The sequence below is a fragment of the Chlorocebus sabaeus genome, chromosome 23, assembly GCF_047675955.1.
Source record: "Chlorocebus sabaeus isolate Y175 chromosome 23, mChlSab1.0.hap1, whole genome shotgun sequence".
Classification (NCBI taxonomy): domain Eukaryota; kingdom Metazoa; phylum Chordata; class Mammalia; order Primates; family Cercopithecidae; genus Chlorocebus; species Chlorocebus sabaeus.
This window is the reverse complement of record NC_132926.1, coordinates 65,332,782-65,355,186: the sequence shown is the minus strand read 5'-3', so window position 1 is coordinate 65,355,186 and position 22,405 is coordinate 65,332,782. Positions and strand designations below refer to the sequence as shown.

General features: G+C 43.1%; 1 protein-coding gene and 1 pseudogene across 3 annotated transcripts in view; one reads left to right on the top strand and one right to left on the bottom strand.

Annotated features, from left to right (window-relative positions):
* The window catches only part of SEMA6A (semaphorin 6A), a 133,423-nt gene extending 112,788 nt beyond the window's left edge, over positions 1-20,635 (bottom strand). For 2 of the 3 annotated variants that reach the window (XM_038008736.2, XM_008014202.3), the window contains exon 1: positions 19,939-20,635. The gene's annotated coding sequence lies outside the window, so the exon portion shown is untranslated. The remainder of the gene's footprint in view (positions 1-19,938) is intronic. The other variant, XM_038008740.2, reaches the window with a different exon arrangement.
* On the top strand, positions 8,340-9,054 carry LOC103244376 (small ribosomal subunit protein uS11-like; annotated as a pseudogene).
* Positions 20,636-22,405: the final 1,770 nt, after the last annotated feature.

Sequence of the window (22,405 nt, the reverse complement as noted above, 5' to 3'; positions counted from 1 at the left end):
TTAAACCATACATTGTAAAACTACATCCTGCCTTAGAAAGAATTATTATTTGCCAGTACATAGATGGGTAACGGATTCCAACAGTTTTAATAATAAGCCAGGAGTTAGAGTTTGTTCCCAACTTGCAAAATTGAGAGGAAAAAAAAAAAAGAGGAGAGAATGCTTACTCAAAAAGTGTCTCAGGCACTAAAAAGATAGTTGAACTGTTGAAATCAAACTGAATTGTATCCTGTACAAGTGGGAGCAAGCCCTATCTAATGATTTATGGGGCATAGTCATCAGTTTGCCCCTGAAATATCCACTTTAAAACAGTTTTAGGTTTTTAAAATCCATTTAACAAAAATAGTTCCACAAAACTACATCACAGATAAAATAAAATACACACATTTATTTGGAGGGGTGCATATGAAGATAATATGTAACAATTTGTATAAAGTATTTGTTCAAAAAGTACTGCATAGCAACCAACTTTGTGGAGAAGATTCTGCATTTTAAGACTTGCCTTGATGAGAGGTGGGTGGTGAAGTCCAAATGATCCTTCCTTGGCCTACCTTCTTAAAAGGTTTCAATTAAGTACATACATACAAGCATATATACATATAAAACAAATATTCAATACCTTTTGGGAGTTTCATGTCAAGAAGCCCTGGAACCAAAAATCCCTGGCTATGGAGAAAGCTCAGTTCCCCAACAGGGCCTCCTCCCTAAGCCAGGAGCGGCAGGCTTGGGCATTGAGATGGTCAACAGCAGATGCAGCCCATTCCTGTCTTATTTGTTGAGATTGTCAGGAGGGTGCCAATTAGTGCCTATTTTGATGAAGGTTTTTGTGTTGTAAACATCTGTCCACTAGCATCTGGTCAGGGCCCAAGTCCATTTCACAAGAAACACCAAACAGCTGTCAGATGGTTCTGACTTTGGGTGAATACCAAATGAACACAATCCTCTCTGCTACTGGGAAGGAGGGGCCCCAGTTCCCATTATCCAGCTCCAGAGACACCCAGTCTCCAAGCTCTTGTTAGCACATTCCCTAACCCCTGACCAACAAGTTCCTTATTTTTGTGAATCACGTTCTGCCCACCCGAGTAAACTGGAATGGATAAAGCCATAATTAACTCTTGTTTGCTTGAGAGCTAATGATCAGTTCAGCCCTTGTTTCTCTTCTTGACTCACCCAACTTCTTTTCTATCTCCTCATTACACCTCAGTGAAGTAGGGGTGAAGGCAGGCTCAGAATAGGGCTTTACTTTCCAAATTACCCACTTTGCTATTTAGTGGTTCAACTATTTGATTTTGTGAAGGACAAGTATTTAAAGCCCATGACTCAATTTGACAATTCAGTTTATTGGTACAAGTAGTTAATACCACGTATAACAAAGTTTTATTATACAAAATAAACTTGTTTGTATCTATACATTGGTTTTGAGTCAAACATTAAGTTAACAGAGCCAGGTGCAGTGGCTCATGCCTGTAATCCCAGCTACTTGGGAGGCTGAGGCAGGAGGGCCACTTGAAGCCAGGAGTTCTGGACTAGCCTGAGCAATGTGGCAAGACCCCCTCTCCAAAAAAAAAAAAAAATGTAAACATTATCCAGGCTCAGTGTGCACCTGTAATCCCAACTACTCAGGAGGATTACTTGAGCCCAGTAGCTCGAGGCTGCAGTAAGCTATGATCATGCCATGCCACTACACTTCAGCTTGGGCAACAGAAGGAGACCAGTCTCTAAAAGATAAATACATATTTTTAAAAAATCTAATTAAATAACAGAGATCTTTGGGCCCTCTTCGTTAGTGAAAATTCCTGAGTACTGTGTTCCCAAATACACAATCTACATTACCTACCATGTAAACACTGCATTCAGAACACTCACCCAGGGAGGAAACACTTGATATTATGACCTCAGAGTTTCTTCCTCTGAGAACAGAAGACAGGAAGGCTATAGCTCAGGGCATCATGGGCCTGATAAACATAGGCTCCTAACTGGGCACTGGACCCAACAAAGGCAAATAAAAACTGTAGCAAAACACAGTCACCTAACCCCTAATGCCTTATTTAATATTTTAGAAATATCCAGTAGGATCTAATTTAGCTCTCTGCACATGGTAGGCATGTACTATATTTCCTAAATAACATGAAATCATGATTATTTACTCAGTTACTTTAAACCAAGCTCTGACACACAAAAGAACATAGAGACAGAAACTGACAGAAAGATTCATCTGGACACTATCATCTCCTCATCATCCTGTCTTTTTAGTTTTACTTGTCAAGAACCCATATCCTGCTGGTGACAAAAACATTGAATTTATCTAATTATATTAGGAGGATTTGGTGTCAAATATTAATAGCTAATTTTTATTGTATCATCATTCTGGTGCATACTGTTTCATTTAATCATCAGACTCCCATTATGAGGTAGGTGCCATTAGTATCTCCCCTTTACAGATGACGAATACGAGGCGCAGAGATGTTAAATAATGTTCCCAAGATCTCACAGCCAACAGAATAGCAACCTCCAGAGCCCATACTTTTAACTACTCTATCGTAACACCCCTCTAGAAGAAAAGCTGACTTCCAAGTGTCATTTTGGTGTTCAGCTTCATTTTGTGTATGTCTAGCACTAATATGGTTTTAGTTGTTCTTCCTGATCTGAGTTTCAAAACTGGAAAATCACTGTTACCAGTAACCATTTTTATAGAACACACGTCAGTCACTCTGCTGCTGTGAGCTGGATGTACTTGGAGTGTTGCAACGTTACCTTCATCATCCACTGAGAATGCCATCATTATACATGCAAAAAATAGCTACTGTGTCTGAAATTTACTCTCCCCACTTTCTGCAGACTCTGGTGTATGCTTACTCTTCATCCAAGAAAAAGCAGAGTTGGCACCACTGTCAGAAAAGCACTTAACACCACCGTTTAGGTTGCGGGTGTGCTTCTCTTCTTAATATCTTTAGAAAATAATCTTTAAAGTGCTTGGATCTACTCTTTGAAGGTTTGGAATAGAAAAATGTGTTGAAGTTTGAGAACTCCTCTCTGAGGACTAATTATATCATAAACTTTGAGGCTGTCTGGTCAAACACATCCCACCCAATGGTGGTTGAAATACTTTTCTTTTTGTTTTTTGAGAAAGTCTCACTCTGTCTCCCAGGCTGCAGTGCAGTGGCACAATCTCCACCTCCTGGGTTCAAGCAATTCTCGTGCCTCAGTCTCCCAAGTTGCTGGGATTACAGGCGTGAGACATCACTCCTGGCTAATGTTTGTATTTTTAGTAGAGACGGGATTTCACCATGTTGCCCAGGCTTATCTCAAACTCCTGGCCTCAAGCAACTGGCTTGCTTTGGCCTCCCAAAGTGCTTTTCTTAATACTTGCAATTTTTAGTTAAACTAACTGAAGAAGTTCTTATAGCTTTATTTAGACAGAGCTTATTTTATCACATGTAGCTTTTTTGCACATACAAAATAGAAAATAAAAGTGAAGTTAATTGGTTAAGGTAGTCCTAAAACCTGTGTTAGACTTCGTATTCCGGATATGGCTTCAATTCACAGTCATCAGTGTGTGTTTTTTCTAATGTTGTCTTATATGCCATCAAGAGCACTGGTGATGTGCACATTTTAATTTATTCAAAATCTTTCAAACTATGTATCATAAACTTAACAATCTAGCTGCTGACTAGATGGTAGCATCCTCTGTGTGTTTTGTCACCTTTCATGGGATCTAAACAAAAGTGCTTGTGCTGAGATTCAGTAACACTAGAGGGCAGCCTCCAAGTAAAGTTTGAAACAAGCGATAGCACAACTATGCAATAATGTAGCATGTAATAGATAAATAATCTATAATTCGGTTTCTCGGCATTATGATACCAACTCAAATACTGTGTCCCAACATTTTTTAAAAATCAAATCATTCCTTAATTTTTACTTCTAATATGCCTTTAAAATAAGACATCCAAGCAAACAGTTTCATAAAGGTTCTCTAGAACCTTTCTAGATATTCGGTTTGTTAAAGCCCCTTGAAAATAGTTGATTTTTCCAATCCTGTTTTGTTTTCCTTTTGTTACTCAGCTTCTTTTTAAAATACAGAATGAGAATAAAAACATTCATGTTACAAGTTTTATTTAGAAACCCCACAAAGAAAAATGCAACATGAAAGATAAATATAGAATACCCATCTTTTTTAATTTTTATTTTGCTTTAAGTCCTGGGATACATGTGCTAAATGTACAGGGTTGTTACATAGTTATACATGTGCCATGGTGGTTTGCTGCACCTATGAATCCATCATCTGGGTTTTAAGCCCCGCATGCATTAGAGAATACCCATCATTTAAGGATTCTTTTAAATAGTATAAGTATTAGCTAAACTAGTAGAGACATCAAAAGATTCTTCCGGACAACTGTACCGTATCAACACTTATCTAAAGGTTGAAACCATAAAATGAAATTTGTGATTCCCCAATCATCTATGCAATGAAGATTTACTTATTCCTAAGTAAAATATCACTGAACACATTTTCCTGTCCACTATATAAGCGGTGTTCAATTTTAGCACAACGCAGCAAAAAAAGAAAAAAAAGGCCTAGCTGTCTGATTAACACTGTCTTATTAAATCAACACAATTTAAGCGTTATTTGTGTTTTGTGAATTACATCATCTGTAACATCTCAGTTGCACATGGCAATTTAAAAGATACTCATATAAATATGCCCAATATTGCGATGGGGTGAGAGGGAGAACACATGTATATCTAATTTCAGAATTTAAAAACTTTCATAAAGTAAAATTGTTTGGAATGAAATAAACAGGAACTAGGTGGCTCCCTATATGCCCCGATTTTTACGTGAACAGACCATTTAGCGCTTGGTCCTCCTGCCCATTTGTAACAGTGGTTTTTATAGATGCAATGAACGTGCTTCCGTCTTCCTCGTATTAGCCACCTCATATTATGGTGTGAATCTCCCCAAGGTTGAAGAAAGTGGTCCCAACTGCCAGATCAAATGGCGACAGTTTAAACATACTCAATCTTAAAAACTTTAGCACTCTTTGTGAAGAGCTGAGGGTGAGCACAATAGGACTAGTGAAAGATTCTCCCCTGGCCTGAAAGCTTGGGAGGATGAATAACTCCTCCCTCCTCAGGCCCAGTCCCAATGCGCCGGAAGATAGTTACCCCCCTGAGATTGAGAGAGGCCATCAGGGTATCACGTAGCAATTACGTCAGACTAGGACACTTCCTGTTTAGAGGAGACTATAAAACCGCTGCCCCGTCCTCACTTGGGGCTGACGCCATTTTAGGCCTCAGCCTGTCTGCAGCTAGGGTCTCATGAAAACAGCGCATTGCTCCACACCGACTTGTGTTGTTTGTTGGTGTGCTCTCGGAGGTCCGACCAATACGAGAGCGTTGCAACTAGGTGTTGGACTTTGGTGTTGTGCTTATTATGTGTCACTTAAATACGGTTTATGACAGCAGTTAAATGTTTTGTTTGTAAACCTGGGTTCCTGTCTGGCCAATGCCACAACCATCCACTCAGCTCCCCAGAGGTGATACCTTGGAACCATTTTTCACTCCTTCCCCTCCCTTACCCCACACATCCAACTGGCCTCAAATCCTGTTGGCTGTACCATGCCAACATACCCAAAATCTGTTTCCTTTCTCCACTCACAGTCCTAGCAGATTTATACTTCTAAAACACATATCTGGTGACATCATCCTCTTGCTGAAAAGCTTCAGCCACCTGCAGCACCCTGGGCAGGACCCTCCACAAGCTGCCTCAATGCCTCCTCTGTCTTCAGAGCTTCCCCACATCACGTTGTCCCTGTGCTCCAGTCACCAGGAGGGCCCCTTGCTGTTCAGGGGCCAAGTCCTACATTCCCCATCTCTGGGCCTTGCTCCTGCCTTTCCCTTCACCTCACTGTTCCTCCTCCCCCTTGCCTCCCAAATATGGAGACCTCACTCCGCAATTGAAATGCTTTCTCCTTCAATGGAGCCCAGCCTGATCTCCCAGCTGGACAGAGCCACTTTTCGCCTTCTTAGCATCTTCTGCATTCTACATTTGGGACAGAGAATAGTCAGACCTTACACTAGAAAGATTTTTCACATCTCTACCTTCTTCACTAAAATGTGGGCCTACAGTAGGCACGCAAGCAGTAAATTCTGAACTAGTTCATCGCTGTCTCTCTGCAGTGTGTAGAACTTTTCCTTGCCAAGAGTAGGTGCTAAATATATTATCTATTGAATTAAATTGAGCTGCTGCTTTCACTAGATCTAGTAGCCTGAACCAGGGTACAATGACCTTTGTCAGAGGGAAGATTCACTTAGGTTGTGCCATGCAGTCTATTTCATTCCTTGCTAAAAACGTGTTTGTTTTATAGGTATGAGTTGCAAGCCCCAGGAGGATATTCCTGACAGAGTATCTAATTCAAACTTCTGTCCCTCCAGTTCTACCCTGTGCCAGGGTCAAAACTGCCACCCTTATGTAACTATTTATTTTTATCCCGACCATAAAATAAGACTAGAATCCCAAATAAAATCACCTACCATTTGCCATTTGATATTTCTTAGGGTGACTTTGACTCAAGACTCTAAGAACCTCCAGAGACAGTGAGTGTCCCCTCCTAGCAATGGTATTTCACCGAGAAGTAGGAATTTAGGTCCCGGTTGCACTAAAGCCTCAGATGAAATCCTCAAAAAGCTACTTCTAAACTTGTTCTGTGTCAGGATTCACTTCTGTGTAATAGGAGCCATGTGAGAACAACTAGGATTGGACAATTTTAATACTTTTTAAATTTTAAATACTGAGTAAACAACACGGCGATATGGAGGAGCACAAAACTCAGATTCATATGGTTTGGGACCTTGTCCAGGCCCTTCCCTTACCAAAGGTGTGCTCTTAGGCAAATTACTTGACCTCTTTGAACCTGTTATCTCATCTTTAAATTGGGTGTAATAATACCTATCCTGCCTAGCCTGGAGGGTTGTGATAAGACGAAATAAGGCAATGTTTATAAACACACTTTGAAAAATACAAGCACTATATAAATAGTCTTTATTGTTAATAATAACACCATTAAATACAGTCAGTAAGCCTGACTTCTAATTGTATTGTAGAACTCAGCAAGACTAATTTGGGGAAACGTATCTCCTTCCTGGGCAGAACAACCCTATCTAAACACCTCAAAGCTGGGAGCCAATCTATTCTCTCCCCAACAAGGTGCCACCCAGGAAGGTGTGTTAAGCACTTTAAACATGGCCAAGGAAAAACAATAAAAGATGCAAATACATAATGATTACTTTTCACAGAACAGGCAAGTTAAGACTAAGTATGGTTGATGACTTGCATTGTCCTATTCGTACATTTAAAACTCTTTCATGTTCTACACAGAATTTGCATTTCAATAACAATGTGATAATGTCAAGTTATTCACAACATTTCAAAGGCTTGTCTTGCACACCTGGCATGTTGGAAGATCTGCTGGAGAACTCGATGTAGCTGTTTTCTAGCAGCAAAGGCAATTACATTGTCCTTTTAATTCTTGGGAACGGATGTGTTTGGGCAATATTAACAGGTTTTGTGTTTTGGACACAACAAAATATGAAAACGAAAGCATCACACTCGGAGATATCCCTGGAGAATTAATTAACCAGCATATTGAACATGTTGAACTTCCCCTCATCACAAATGAGAGGAAACACCTTGTAGATAAAAGTTGACTTTTTAATAGAAACCTTTCCCTGTACTCTGAACATCCCTTTATAATTAAAAAAAATGTATCCAAAAGATGTGTTACCTTTTCTCTTGACTACATATGAAACTACTCTGATCTTTCTAACTTTTGACATCTCCTCCTTGGACAAAGGTGGGATCATGCAACAGAGAGGACATTTTTTCTATTAAAAGTAAAGCCATACTGCATGCAGTCAGACACATACTCTAAAAATTATTTTAGATAACCACTACCCTGAAACACAGTACAGCAAGTATTATGAATCAATTTAATTTTGGTAATTTCTCATTAAGGTGCCTACAGATCGGTAAGTCTAATTGTAAAAGCTAAGTATTTATAATTCATAAGCATAATTACACTAAACTAGATGGGTTATATGCTATTAGGGTTTTGTATAAGCTACAAAATAATTGTTCACAGAGAAATTTAATTCATAAATTGGCATTAATATATCTAGCCTTTATTAGACCCTCTAGTTAAAAGTTGAATGTAAACAGCACATTAACATCCTTATTTAGGTTTTTGATATCTGTTCTAAAACTCATGACACAGGAAAAAGTACTTTTAATAAAAAATAAGGCCCACTCTTTCCGGTGTGGAGTCTGGAGACAACGTGCAGAAATGGCACCTCGAAAGGGGAAGGAAAAGGAAGAACAGGTCATCAGCCTCTGGCCTCAGGTGGCTGAAGGCGAAAACGTATTTGGTGTCTGCCATATCGTTGCATCCTTCAATGACACTTTTGTCCATGTCACTGATCTTTCTGGCAAAGAAACCCTCTGCCGTGTGACTGGTGGGATGAAGGTGAAGGCAGACTGAGATAAATCCTTGCCATATGCTGCTATGTTGGCTGCCCAGGATGTGGCTCAGAGGTGCAAGGAACTGGGTATCACTGCCTTACACATCAAACTCCGGGCCACAGGAGGCAATAGGACCAAGACCCCCGGACCTGGGGCCCAGTCGGCCCTCAGAGCCCTTGCCCCCTCCGGTATGAAGATGGGGCAGATTGAGGACGTCACTCCCATCCCCTTTGGCAGCACCCACAGGAAGAGGGGTCGCCGTGGTCGCTATCTGTGAACAAGACTCCTCAAAATATTTTCTGTTAATAAATTGCCTTCATGGAAGAAAAAAAAAAAGATGCCCAATTCTCCACAGTGTCTACAATATTCCCTAGTTGTTATGTTTGGTACTTTGTAAAGGGTACACTTGGACAATGGAAATGCTACTAGGTCCAGCACTTCTGTAGTATGCTTTTATTTGAAACAACTGGGGCACCACTTAAAATCTCATTCAATCTTTGGAAGGAATGGCCTCAAATCCAGCCAGAAGCCAGTAAATATCAGCAATTTTGATAGGTAAATTCCTTTAGAATTAGAAATGATTCCTCCGAAGATTCAAATACTCCACACCACTTACAAATTTCAGTTGTTCCCCAAGTGATATTTCCTTCTTTGTATGACCATTCTGAAATGATGTAGAATCACATTTTTCATTGTAATGAGAATCTAGTGTGGTTTGCATGGCAAGACAAAGGAAGCAAGTTCATGTCACTACTGGCTGAAAATACTCTACCTAAATACAGCCTCCAAGGCATACAAAAGAAAATCTGTAATCAGAAATCATTAATTAAGGTTAATTAAAGTCCACATTGTATTTGACTGACATCCATACAAAAAGTACTCTTTACTTTTCTTAAGGCTACGTGTGCAATCTTGTGTCTAACCCGACACCCAAGAGTAATCACAATCTTGTTATCATTTGAGAGGAGAATGAACTGAATTCAACAAAATTCTTTTTAATGAAAAAAGCTTTGATCTTAGGCCCACTGTTCTCCTCCATTCCATGTCTTTTTTTGTTGTTTAAACATTTAGCCTATGTGAATATGGTAAAATGAACAGAACCTATTTTCTTACCCTGCCAAATAATCAGGGGTCCATAATACTGAATTTACAAATGCACATTTTCTTTGCTTCTTGGAGATATCTGAGGGGAAGTGGAGAAGGGATGGGAGATAATTGAAGCCTCTGGGTGAGCCAGACCACATGATCAAAAACTGCTGTGACACTTAAAAGTGTTTCTCCACAAGAAATTCCGGTGCCTAGAAGCCTGGTGAAGCCAGTAGCAATTAAGGCCATGTTATCCTTTTAATTTACTTCACATTATTGGCCTCTAAAATCAGTCCTTTAGTGTGGTTGGGTAAGGGATGGGTCAACAAAATAGGCACGTGCATTAAAAATGCTTGTTGATCTTACACAAAAATTTTGGCAGGCTGGATCTGGAGAAATTTAAAACGCTGCTTTGAAGCTCACTCTGAAATAAAAACTAGTCATTTTCTAGTAAAAAGGAAAAAAATATGACTAATTTTCTAGATTAGTCCCATTTGTAAGGAATTCAAAGTTTCTTCTTCTAAATCAGCCTAGATTTTCATTTATGCTTTACATGTCTTGAATTCAGCACTGTTTGCTTCCAGTGTGAGATTATTTTATGTTTTAATCTACAAAGGAATTAAATTGCTTGGCTTAGACTGGCAGGAGTCCTTGAAAGTCCACTTGAGAAATGGAAACTGAAACATGAAGTGTACCACTATCTGTTACACAAGGCCAAATTTGCCTAACAGAAGCAAGCTGTGTTCTACATCACACGTGAAGCACATAAATCACCGGAATGTGGGTATGTGTATCACCCTCTTACAGCAATTTACTCCCCAAATCCTTTCTTGACCAAGTCACACAACGTATACACCACTGGAGAACATTTTCTAATCAACCCTACAGTCACAAACCAAAAAAAAAAAATAGCAAAATATTGAAATTATTCAATAAATAAAAAATGTTCATATACTATTCAAGAGTTGACAAAGCAGCAGACCCACCGTCCAAAATGTAGGTGCCTTTTGTTGCAAAATACAGTAAAATGGTCTCTAGCTCCTTAGCAATGAGTGTCAAGCGTAAAAAAGGAAAGGTTAAACCTGAAGTAAAGCTCTACATGTTTCCATTGCCAAAATAACACACAACACACAGCAATCATGATGTCATTTTATTTATTTAGTAATCTGCAGAGCCAAAACGAAATTATGAAGCTGAAATTTTAAGCAAAGTCGTGAATGCCCTCATTTACCTCCACATTTGTGAATAGCCTTAATGAAGAGTTTGCACCCCTTTGCTTTCTTGTTGAAATATGAAAGTGACATCAGCCTCTGGACTGTATTTTGATTTATTTATTTATTTTGCCAGCAAGACTGAGCAGGAGGCAAATCCTGGAGTAAATATCAGCTGGATGTGCACATAACAAGGTCCAGGGAGACACTCTCAGAAGTTGCCTCTTTTAATCCAACACTGAATTATATGAGAAGCGGTTTTCAGTTTTTCAGAGCACAACTGCCAAAATAACTGCAAGGCTTGCAAGCCCTAGTATATCTCAAACCTTTCCCAAGACACCCCAACACTATCTGAGGCACTGAAACTATGGCAACCGAATAAGAAAGCAGCCTCCATGATTAATAGATGAAGATCCCAGCGACAGTGTCTAGCTAGGGCCATCATTCATGATACAAGAAGAATTAGGACAGAATCCATCTCGAAAACCATTAACAAGTATTCTTATAAAAATCAACTCCACTGCCATTCTGCCACGTATACTTGAGTTTAGAATGCTATAAACAATTTGGTTTCTATTTATCACTCACTATGCAGGAATGAGAATATTCTTAGAAACTCAGATGCTCATGTTTTAAAAATAGTGAAAGGCTTAATAGAATGGTTTTCCACCTGGGTATTTGAGGCCTAAGAACAAATACATTGAAAAACCAAAATATGTGAATGAAGTCAAGTGGCTCTCTGGGTAGAAAGGCGGAGGGACAGTTGTTGAATTGTTTTGAGTGTTTTTTTTTTTGTGGAATGCAATTTTGTGTAAAGCATTCCATTTTCAGGAAAGGAACATTTCCATTCAGCAGCTCAATCAGTATTCTCTCAGTTTCCTCATTCAAGGACAGTAGGAGTCTGGGGGAGGGGCGGGGAAGTGCTGAAGTCACTGCAATATTAATGAAAAGATTGAATATTCTTCTTTAAAAAACGAATGAGGAATAGGAACAGGGAAAGAAGAATGGATCCATCACAGAGAGCTTGTCTGTAAAACTCTCATAGAATATTAAACCATAATTAATACAATCTTTATTTCTTCCCAGTCTCTAACAATGTTTATTTTCCAATGGCATGTTTTCATTGTATTTAATGCCAGATCCTGTTCTGTTCTATAAATGCTTCAAATCAAATCATGGCCAAAGGCTGGTCTTTGAAGTGCAGAGGGGCAAAAGGGTTAAGAAAGGGGTGAACAGCACCAATTTTAGAGGTTCTTCTGCTAAATTTTTTTAATTTGCATGGGTTCTTTGAATTTAATTTTCTACAGATGACAATTACAGGTTAGTTGGAAATTCCTAGAAAGCACCCAGGAGTATTAAAAGAAAGCTTCAAGTCTAAAGGCTGCATGAGGAAATATCTATTACTAACAATACTTTCAAAGCAACAGTCACCATACTGGCTGCTAAGAAGGATCTGAAACTTCAGTCCTTGCAGCATGTTAATTACTGATTTATCTCACACTCTTTCCATTCCCTTTCCACTTACAGAGTTTGAGAACATTTTATTTCCTACATGAAAATAACTGTAACTCTAAGCCATGGAGGCATTCCTAGAAAACATAATGGTAGCAGGGAATTGTGGTGATAACATCAATTTATTTCCCCTTCAGCTGTGCCTTTTAGAAGTCAGATTTTTCTCACTGATAAGAACTTGTATGACTATCATTTGAATCAAATTTCAGGTTTTGTAGTAGTGTGTCTGTCAGTAGAATAACTGCTATCTCTACTGGGGTCAGCCAATTATTTCCTGCCTTTGGTGTGGAAGGCAGTAGTTTGCTTTTGCTGGGAGATTCACACTCTCCCAAACTGATTTCAAGCTTGGCCAGGGAAGAGTGACTTGGCAGATGCATGGCCACCCTGAAGACCTTCTTGCAGAAGGCCTAGCCACAACCTCCTCAAGGGTTCCAATCAGCAGCCGGGTTTCTCTCCTAAGACAGGTGTGGTCCTTGGGAATTCAACTCATCCCTAAAATAGTCATTATGGGTTGCTTTCAGATTCTAAATGTAGGTGCAGAGTGTACATTTTATTATTAAAATGTTAATAAGTGACAGCTATCATTTTTAAAAAGCTATCCCTTGGGCTCCTATTTGATATAAGGCTCTGCTTGTTGTTATTACTATTTTTTATATATAGTGTTTTTTTCCTTCCATGTTTCGGGTGTGATATTTCAAATTCCAAAGTTTCCCTGCTTCCTGTTTCCCTGCAAGTGTCGTGTTCACATGCTCCTCAACTTAAAACCCAAGACATTATGGCCTGTTTATGGTATGAATGTTTATTTCTAGTCCAAAGGTTGTTTCCTTTTGCATCATCTCTTTATATTACAGATTCAGAGCCATTTCCTTTTGTACTATTTCCCCTGCCCCCCACAGTAAAGGTACTATCTGCTTTTTCAAAATCCATTCCTAGGGCGTTTTTCATTAACTACTCTTACTCAAGTAAAAATAATACCTTATGTTGAATGACTGCTTGTTGTGTGCCCAGCATTGTGACATGCATTTTACAGATGTTACTGTGCTATGCATTTTACAGATGTTATCACATTTATTCTTCTCAAAACCATAACATTATCATCATACAAGCACTTTGCAAATGAAAACTGAAGGAGAAAAGAAACTGGCTTAAAGTCCCACTGTTAGTAAATGGCAAAACAAATCCATGTGTCTTGTCTGTCAAAAAAGCATGACTTCAGCAATGCCTCTAGAGCTGTCCACTTCATTCCCTCCAACACTCCCTTCACATTTATTAACTTCATGCCACAAAATCTAATGAATTTGGCCTTGGTACAGCAAAGATGGAAACTTCTAGTAGTCCTGGTTCACCCTGACATATCTGTGTTACACTAATGATTACATTGATTTGAACTATTTCAGAATTTAACTGAGCAAAAACAATTACCTTACTTTTAAAATAATTCCTGGCAGAGTGGCACTCCCATGACCTTGCCTGATTTAATGATCATGTTGAAAGCAATGATTCCTTGACATGGTTGGTGTTCTAATTAATAAAGTTGCTATCCATGCTCTAAGTGAACTATACAATTTCAATGAATTCAAACATATTATTTAGTTGCATGATGTGATTTACACTAAAACTACATGAACACTGTATATTCTTCTAAAAATAATTTAGAAGATGAAGTAGGATCTCTGTTATATCCAGGGTCTGGAGTGGGAAAGAGGGGGTTAACATCAAACTTCCCAAATTTCCAGAGTGCATGTAATATTTCGCTAAATACATTCACATTCATGATTTCATCTTCTCCCAGCAATCCTATAAGTTGGGAAGAATAGGTTTACTATTCACAATTTTCAGTTAAAATAATGCAGCCTCAGAGAAGTTAAGTGATTTGTCCAAGGTAGTAAGAGTCTGGAACCCAAGTCTTCTTGACTCCAAGTGCAGAATCCTCAACAGCAGATATACTGTACGGGTACGGGGAAGAAACATGGGTTAATAAAGTATGCTATATTCTCCTGACAGAAAGTTGAATTTTAAAACTACTATTAGCAAACTCCAAAAAAACAAGAACATTCTGTGGTCAGTGGTTAGAATGCAGAACGAATGAGGCCAGGGTCAAAAGCTCAAGCCCCATAAATGCTGGCTGTCTTCTTAGCTCTGTTTCTTGGCAAGTTGATTTTACCTAACTCAGACTCCCTCCAGTTACAACCAGGTGTCTCACAGATGTGTGCTCTTGGACACAGGAGGGGACTGGGTGAGAGTGTGGGAATGAACAGGCTCCAATCCATCACTACCACTGGAAAAACAACACAGTGAATGTTCCGCTAATGATGCATGAGCCATACCACCTATGTGCTTGGAAGATTATACACACACACACATTCATGCATGAAGTATCTCATTTGATAAAAACATGATATAAAAGGCAGACAAAATAGATAAAATAAAGACTAGTTGTTTGCAAAAAAAGATTCACTGTTTATTCATTCAACAAACACTTGTTATGGATGGCCCATGATGTGCCAGGCACAGTTTTAGGTGCCAGAGTGAATAAAACCTAAAAATGTCTATCCTTATGGCATTATGTTCTAGTGGAAGACAGAAAATCAACAAGGACAACATATAGTTTGTCAGACTGTGAAAAATGCTAAGAAAAAAATAAGGACTGCCAAGCGGTGGGGAGTTCTGTGGGAAAGAGTAAAGTAAATAAGGGGATCAAAAGACTTCACTGAGAAAGTGACATTTGAACAGAGACCTGAAGAATGTGAGAAGCAAATCATGTAGCTATCTGGGGAAAGAACCATCCCAAGGCATAAAAGAGTAAGTCCTTGCAAAGGCCCCCAAGTATATGCCATGCTTGACAAATTCAAGGAAGCTCAAGGGGTGGAGGTCAGAGAGGCGGGAGCCTGAGTGCAGATCATGTGGTGCTGCAAAGACCAAAGGAAGGACTTGGCTTTTATTGGAATAAGATGGGAAAACATCTGAGCAGAGCAGTGATCTGATAGGGCTTAGTTTAAGAAAAAATCACTGCTGTGTTTTGCCTGTTGCATTGAGAAAAGAGCAGAGGCAGGAAAGCTAGTTGGGAAGCTGGCATGAAAACCTAGCAGGAGAGGACCATGGCTTGGTCAATTTGAGGGCCACACAGAGGAGGATCACTGCAGGCATTCTGAAGATGGAGCCAACAGCATTGCAGCCACGATGGTTGTAGGTGTGAGAGAGAAGCTTCAAGGAGAACTAAACTCAGGCCAGCAACTCAAAGAATGGAGTTGCCATTTACTATGATGGAGAAGATTATGAGAAAGGCAGATATGGGGGAGAAAGATACAGAATTAGGTTTTTTAAACCTAAATTTGAGATCTCTATTAGGTTCAGGAGGAGCTGCCTACCCACTAAGCGCTGGTTTTTTGTGAGGTCCAGGAGAGAGGTCTAAGCTGAAGAGGTTACTTGGGAATCATCAGTGTATTATGGTTTTATACGATACCCTCTATTGGTGTAAATGGAATTATTGTAATAAAGTTTTGCAAGAGCTCATCTGTTTCACAAAGCAAGATACCCTTGTGTATAGACTATATGCAACAGTCCCATGGTCAGAAGTCCTGAACTCCTCCCCTTGAGGGTTGTGTGGTATGACATCTCATTTGCTCATTTCAAAGGGATTAAATGCCTCCCTCCTTTCTCCACCTTACCATATCCCCAAGAGGCAACCATGTGGTTGCCAGCAGAGAATAGCTCAGTTGCTCTTGCAGCACATTTTAAAGCAGATGAGAAAAGCCTTCATGATGAAATAGAAATATCTCAGAGAAAACTTGGCTCCAAGGCATCCCAAGAGAGTGGAGGGTCCTGATATGGGAGGGCCCAGCAGAATGCTTCAAGGCATCACCTTCCTCCAGATGCACTAATGTGGCTGCCGTAACACAAAGCTCCTGTATAAATATGTCAAGGAGCACTCGTCTACTCTAGGAGGACAGAAAATTGTCTAAACCTAAAGAAGGGTGTGGAGAGGGGCAGTGCAGAGATAGGCTTTCCTAGGCATTGCCTTACACAAATGGCAGATGCCTAATTAAAGCATTTGCAATTAGCTTAGCTTGTTCTGTAATTCCTTCCTGCAAACAAATAAGATGGAGAGACTATATTAGCTCTTGGCAATCTAGTTCTAAAAAAACTTTCATCCCATCATCACTCTTTTGTCCTGTTCTGAAAAGAGCTGAACCACAATGTACACAGAATAAACTATCTGACTTAACTCCTGGTTCAAAATAGTATTTTTCCTTCCATTTCATATAGGAGTAAAGCATGACTACTTATTTTGAATCTAATACAAGTTCTTAATTTGGATGCCTTATTTTTATTTGGCGAAGATAACAGTCTTCCTAATTCTCTCTATGCTTCTGATTCAACACATTAGACTTCACTGTGCAATGTTACCCGCCTACTCAAAATACAATTGCTATATGTGTTTAATATTGGAAAAAGCATTTACTAGATTTTGGAAGAACTTGAGGGGTGTGTGTTTGTGTGTAAATAAAAAGGTGCACTTATTGATGCCTTGTAATAACCACTCACTTGATGGCATATATATTTTTTTCACTGTAGGGAAAATAAAGAAGTCCACTCTGAGTGGAAAAACTATTTCATTCATTCGACATTTACTTGACTGTTCTATACTGATTCTTATAAAATTTTAACCTATTTAAGAGTAGTTGTTACGTCCAGTAAGTATATTCAGCTGACGGCTCCTCAGAAATGATTTTCCGTATCTGCTTAACATTTACATATGTGGATTATATGTGTTATTGAGAATGTAGCACAGCTCAAAAAGGTGATAGCCGCAAAACCTAACATATGGGGAAGGTTGTCACCCACAAACACTGTAAGTAAGAAACATAAATAAAGTAGAATGCTTCTTTACAACAAGTTGAAAAATGACTCATAACACAAAAGTAAGATTTTAAATTTGATGTTCATTCTTTCCTGCTTTAGACTGGTTTGCAAAGTGCCTCATTCAAGAACGTCCTAAAACCAAAATAGTAACAGGGAGCAAGGGTTACTCAAGATTCAAATAAAAATTACCATACACACGGCATGGGTAAACAAAATTCAAATAGCTAGTGCAATTATTTTTTTTAATAGATAGTTTAGGTTAATAGGTGGAGACATAGTTCTGCCACTGTATTTAAGGTTAGGTTAATAATTAACTTTGGTGCCTGGAGTAGTTTAATCAAAGCTTACTGTAAATCATAAAACTGCTCCATGCAGACTAAGCACAGCATTAAAAAGTCATACAAAATTCTTGCAATCTTGACCTCTGGTAGCCATTTGGGTATGGTGTAATAAAGTGTAGAGTATTTTCATTCAGAATTAAACATAGGCATCTTTACTTTGGGGAGAAAACGTAATTAAATAATTAATTAAACCACCAGTCTTCCCCGCCATCACTGTAGCGTACCACGGACTCGATGCCCAAGATGTGTCCACCAGGGGAAGAACGACGAACAATTTCAGGACTAAAGAAAGACAAGGCAAAGGCACTCGACCTTCCTATCCTGGAAAGACTTAAAAGCCAGCGCTGGGGGGCATTAAATAGCTTTTCTGAGACCTGTTGGCACAACACTGCAAGTGGATTAAATGGCTTTTCAGATCTGAGGTAAAGAAAGTTGTGCCTACAAGCGCGAGTGTGTGCGTGTGTGTGTCCTTGCGCGCCTGTGTTTTAAACCTTTCACAGATCGCATTCAGTAGCGTAAAAAAGCTGAGCGTAAAAAAAGGAGCGATCCCACTGTGGCTGTGCCTGGCCACCGCAGTTCCAAAGCAGCCACCTTTCTCTCCAAGACCGACGCGAAACAGCCTGCAGGGCTCCCCATTGCGATGCAGGCCGGAGGCTCCCTGGAAGTGCTTGCCCTGGCTGTGAAGACAGCGCCTCCAGTCTCCCATCCTGCCCCGCTCCACGCACACCTGGCTCTGCTTCGCCCCTCCCTGGATAGACACACTGGGAAATCGTGCGCGGGGCGCAGATGGCTCGGGATGCTGCGCTTGGAGCTGGCTATTTGCAAGCCAGCGAGTCCCGGCCTGTGTCCACACGCACCTTCGTCACAGCCTCTGTCCACAGTGGCCGCACCTGCCTCCAGGTCCTGCTTCCCCGTCCATCCCTTCCCCGACTTGTCCAGCAAGTACTGCGGGCCAGGAGGTTCCACTCTCCAAAGGGCCGGGTTCTAGCTCCTAGCTGCATCCGGAGCTGTCCGTATGATTCCCTCCAGGTCCAGCTTCCCTCAGACTGCACACGCGGAGCCCCAATCCGGTCGTGCCTGCCGCCTGGCTTTCAGGGAAACTTTCCAGAAGCGCCTGGTCTACTGACCCCGCCGCTGTAAAGTGGGAGGAGGCGCTGGGCGGAGGGGCGGCGAGGGAGCGGGAAAAACAGCGGAATCCCGTTTCCTTTCCCGACGTCCACAACTACGGGACCGCTCCCTGGCTCCCCCCGTACCGCTTGGGTCGTGCGAGGAGGGAGGAGACCTCAGGATCCTGTTTTGCACCATCTCCCCAGCGAGGAGCTGAGCAAAACGCGGAGAATCGGGACAAGAGACACTTCCCGCCCCATCAGGATCAGGCAGGGTGGGTGGACACTACCCCGCTTACTCTCCAGCGCCCCATTGCCCCCATGGCAGCGCCCTAGGACACAGTGAGGAGTCGGGACAGAGCCCTTGTCTGGGTTTCAAACCCAGGGCCATCTCCTGCCAGGTCTCTCACCCTTCCCCCTCCTGGGTCATCTTTCCAGAGCGAGACCGCGCTGATCCAGGAGGAGGGCGTACCGTGCGCCAGCCCGGTGCAAAGGGCTGGGTGTCTCATGAGGGACGCAGTCGCGACGGGCTATATCCTTGCAGCTCGAGTTGGGAGCTGCGGAGGAGAACAGGACCCAGGGCGGGGGCGCCGCGTCACCCGAACGGCTGCTCCTGGACACTTATTCGAGCAAACAAAGCCTGGAACCTCTGGTGGCAGCGGCCACAGGAGCCAGGATCTCACCAAGAGACAGGGCGCGCGGGTGCCCAGGGCCATTACAAGTTTCTCGCACTCCACGGAGCCCAGCCCAGACCCCACACTGACAACAAAAGATTCTCTCCGCTTCCACACCGTCTCCGCGGAATCCCTTCTCCCACCTGGCTCTGGACGAAAACAGCGCTGTTCTACCCAACCCCCTCCAGCCCTCGAGGGCAGAACCCCTTCCCCCGCCTTCGACACCGGGCCAGGGAGCTTCCGAGAATCCCACCCTCTAGAGCCCGCTCTGCTCCCTGCTTGGCCCGCGTGAGGATGAGCCTTGGGTCTCGCGCACACACACACACCCCCGGGAGGAACAGCCATACGCGCCGTCGCGGCCCGGGGCGGCGCCGGGCGTGTGCGCAACGCGGGTGGGAAAGCTCTCGACTTGTAGCCGGGCGTACTCTGGGGCGCGGGGCTTGGAGGAAAGGCAGGCAGGGCTCATGGTTCCCCCCCAGGACCGGGCAACGCTCGGGAAACAGAGACACAAGACAAAATAAAACGCAGGCACCACAAAGCCGACAGCACGCGCTAGCCACGGCCCCGGAACCCTCAGGCTGGAGTTCTGCTGCCCGGGAGGTGGGGAGCGCCGGGGCGCCCGGGCCGTACCTTTTCGGTGCATCGACGGACAGGCGGCCGGGGCTCGGAGCGGACTGGTACAGCGTGTATCCCATTTAGTAATCCATTATCGAGGGGATCTCTCCGGGCCGCGGGCTGCGCTCTCTCCTTCGCAAGCCTTTGTCATTCCTACATGTGTGCTTGTCTCTTTGGGGGAAATAGTCGCGGCGACTACTTTCTGGGATGCAAACGCGATGTGTTCATCTCCAATGACGAGCGGAGAAGGGGAGAGGAAAAAAGAAAGAAGCCAAAAAAAAAAAAAAAAAGAAGAAGAAGAAAAAGAAAAAGAAAACAAGGAAGAGGGTAAATGTTCAAGAAACTCTTCTCCAAATGCAAATTCCACTTGGATTCCACTCCGGTGAGTCCCCTTGGTGGTGTCTGCGCCGATTAACAAGTCATTTCAGGGCGGGGGGTGGGGCGGGGGCTGGGGCAGGGGTGCAAGGCTCTGGCCGGGCTCTGCGGCCGGGAGCGCGGTGCCGCGGGTATGGTGATGCTGGACGCTGCTACACGCTGCTAAGCGGGCATCGCGGGCGACCGGCACCGCGGAGGAGCGCCGCTGCTGGGTCCCGAGCGCCTGGGCAGCCGAGTGCGCGGGGAGCGGAGTTGGAGGCAGCCTCACCCCGTGCCGCTCACTACTCCTCTGTCACCGGAGAGGCCGCTGCTCCCGGGCGGAGCCAAGTCCCGGACTGGATTGCGCAGATCGGACTCTCCTCCCGCTACTCCGCCTACTTTGGCTGGCGTCTCCTCCGACCCAAAGGAGAGCTGTGGTGTATGTGAGTGTGAGCGAGCGAGGCAGAGGTGGGGAAACTACGCAGGTGGAGCCTTGGACCAACTGGCCAGCGCCGCTTCCTTCCACCAGGATTCCTGGCCCCACCGCGCGCTAGGCGGAGGCTCAGCGGGGGCGACTCCGGCTGGAGCCCAGCCCTCACCTCCCCCACCCCCACATCTGCTCTAGCTAGGAAAGGAAAAAAAAAAAAAAAAATCCCGGACAGCATTGCTGAGTCCTGCCAAATCAGAAAAATAAATAAAAATAGACGTAGTGCAGGAGCGAGTTACAAGAAAGGTTTTGTTCATCGATTTTCTTAAATGGAAAAGTTTTAAAGGATGAGGGTAAGTGAACGGCGAGCCTTTCTGATTCTGATTACTGTTATCAAGAGGTAGATTCCAGAAGCGATGGACGCTCCACGTAGCTAGAAGAATTGGATAGAAGCCGGTGCGGTTAAAAATACACTTGGAAGGTAAGAACACAGCTATTAGTTACGCACATACACACGTTAATAAAGCATGTGAAGTAAGCAAATAAACTACAGTGTAGAGAATGGCGTTTTTAAAGAAGGCGATCTATTTTAAAACTTCTTAAAGTTTACATTGTGTGGACTGGTCTTGGAAATAAGTAAACTTCAGAAATAGCACGCAAACAATTCCAGTGAGAACCCAAAAGCTTTATGGAAGAAGAAAATCGCAACCACTTCCAAGGCGCTATTGTTATGATCACACGAAGAATGGCAGGCACTGCCTTCTTTCACCACTTGAACTTTCAGTAGCTACAAAGTCTTGCAGTTACAGGCTTGTGCCAACTCGTCGGGTCACACCACGTTCCCCTCCCCCTGCCGCTGCGCCCCGAAAGCAACTGAGCGCCGCCACTCTTGCTCCCCAAGGGGGCTTCGCCGATGGTGAGGACCACAGTCGCAACCTTTAAACAAAGTAACACCGGGCGACCCAGCTATTCTCGGAGAGATATTTACTAGTCATGGAATTGGCTGAGAAAAGCCAAGTGCGGAGGGCCGGGTCTCAGTCCCACTTAGGCCGAGTTCCTTTATATTGGAAACTGTACCTGTTCCCTAATTGGGACTAGGACCACTAATAAGTCCATGTTCCCTTTTCTGTCGCTTCTGCAAGTACAGACATCTGCTGAAGAGGCTTCACGAAGAATAAATGCACACGGGTCAACACCTATTTCCCCCTCCCCCCACTACCACCACCTGGAAAAGGTAGGGAGAATGGTAGGGAAAAAAAAAGAAAAAAAATAAGGACTTCTGCTGTTCTCCAGAACTGTCAGCAGGGGCCGCTATCCCCACCTTTCCCGGGCAAAGGCCGCTACAGACCTAGGGTGGTGGGGGGCGCGGCCCTAGGTGCGCGCGCAGCCCCCGCGGCTCCGAGAGCCGGCCTCGGGAGGGGTTTGGGGAGTGTGGATCGGTGGCCGCATTCCTGCGGGTTGGGTGGGGGCCGGCTGCAGGACGTCCCCTCAGAATCCCGCGGGGTTCGGAGAAGGATCTGGAGGCCAAGACGGCTCGATACCCGGCTGCGCTATTTAACACCCAGATTTTGGCTGATGACTGCCGGGTCAGTGCGAGCTGGTCCCCTAGCTCGTCCGTGCGCTCCAGGCGCTGTACCGCTGCCGGGTAGTCCGGCCCCTTTGGCCTTCGGGGTTTTCTGTCCCGCGCTCCACTCAACCCCG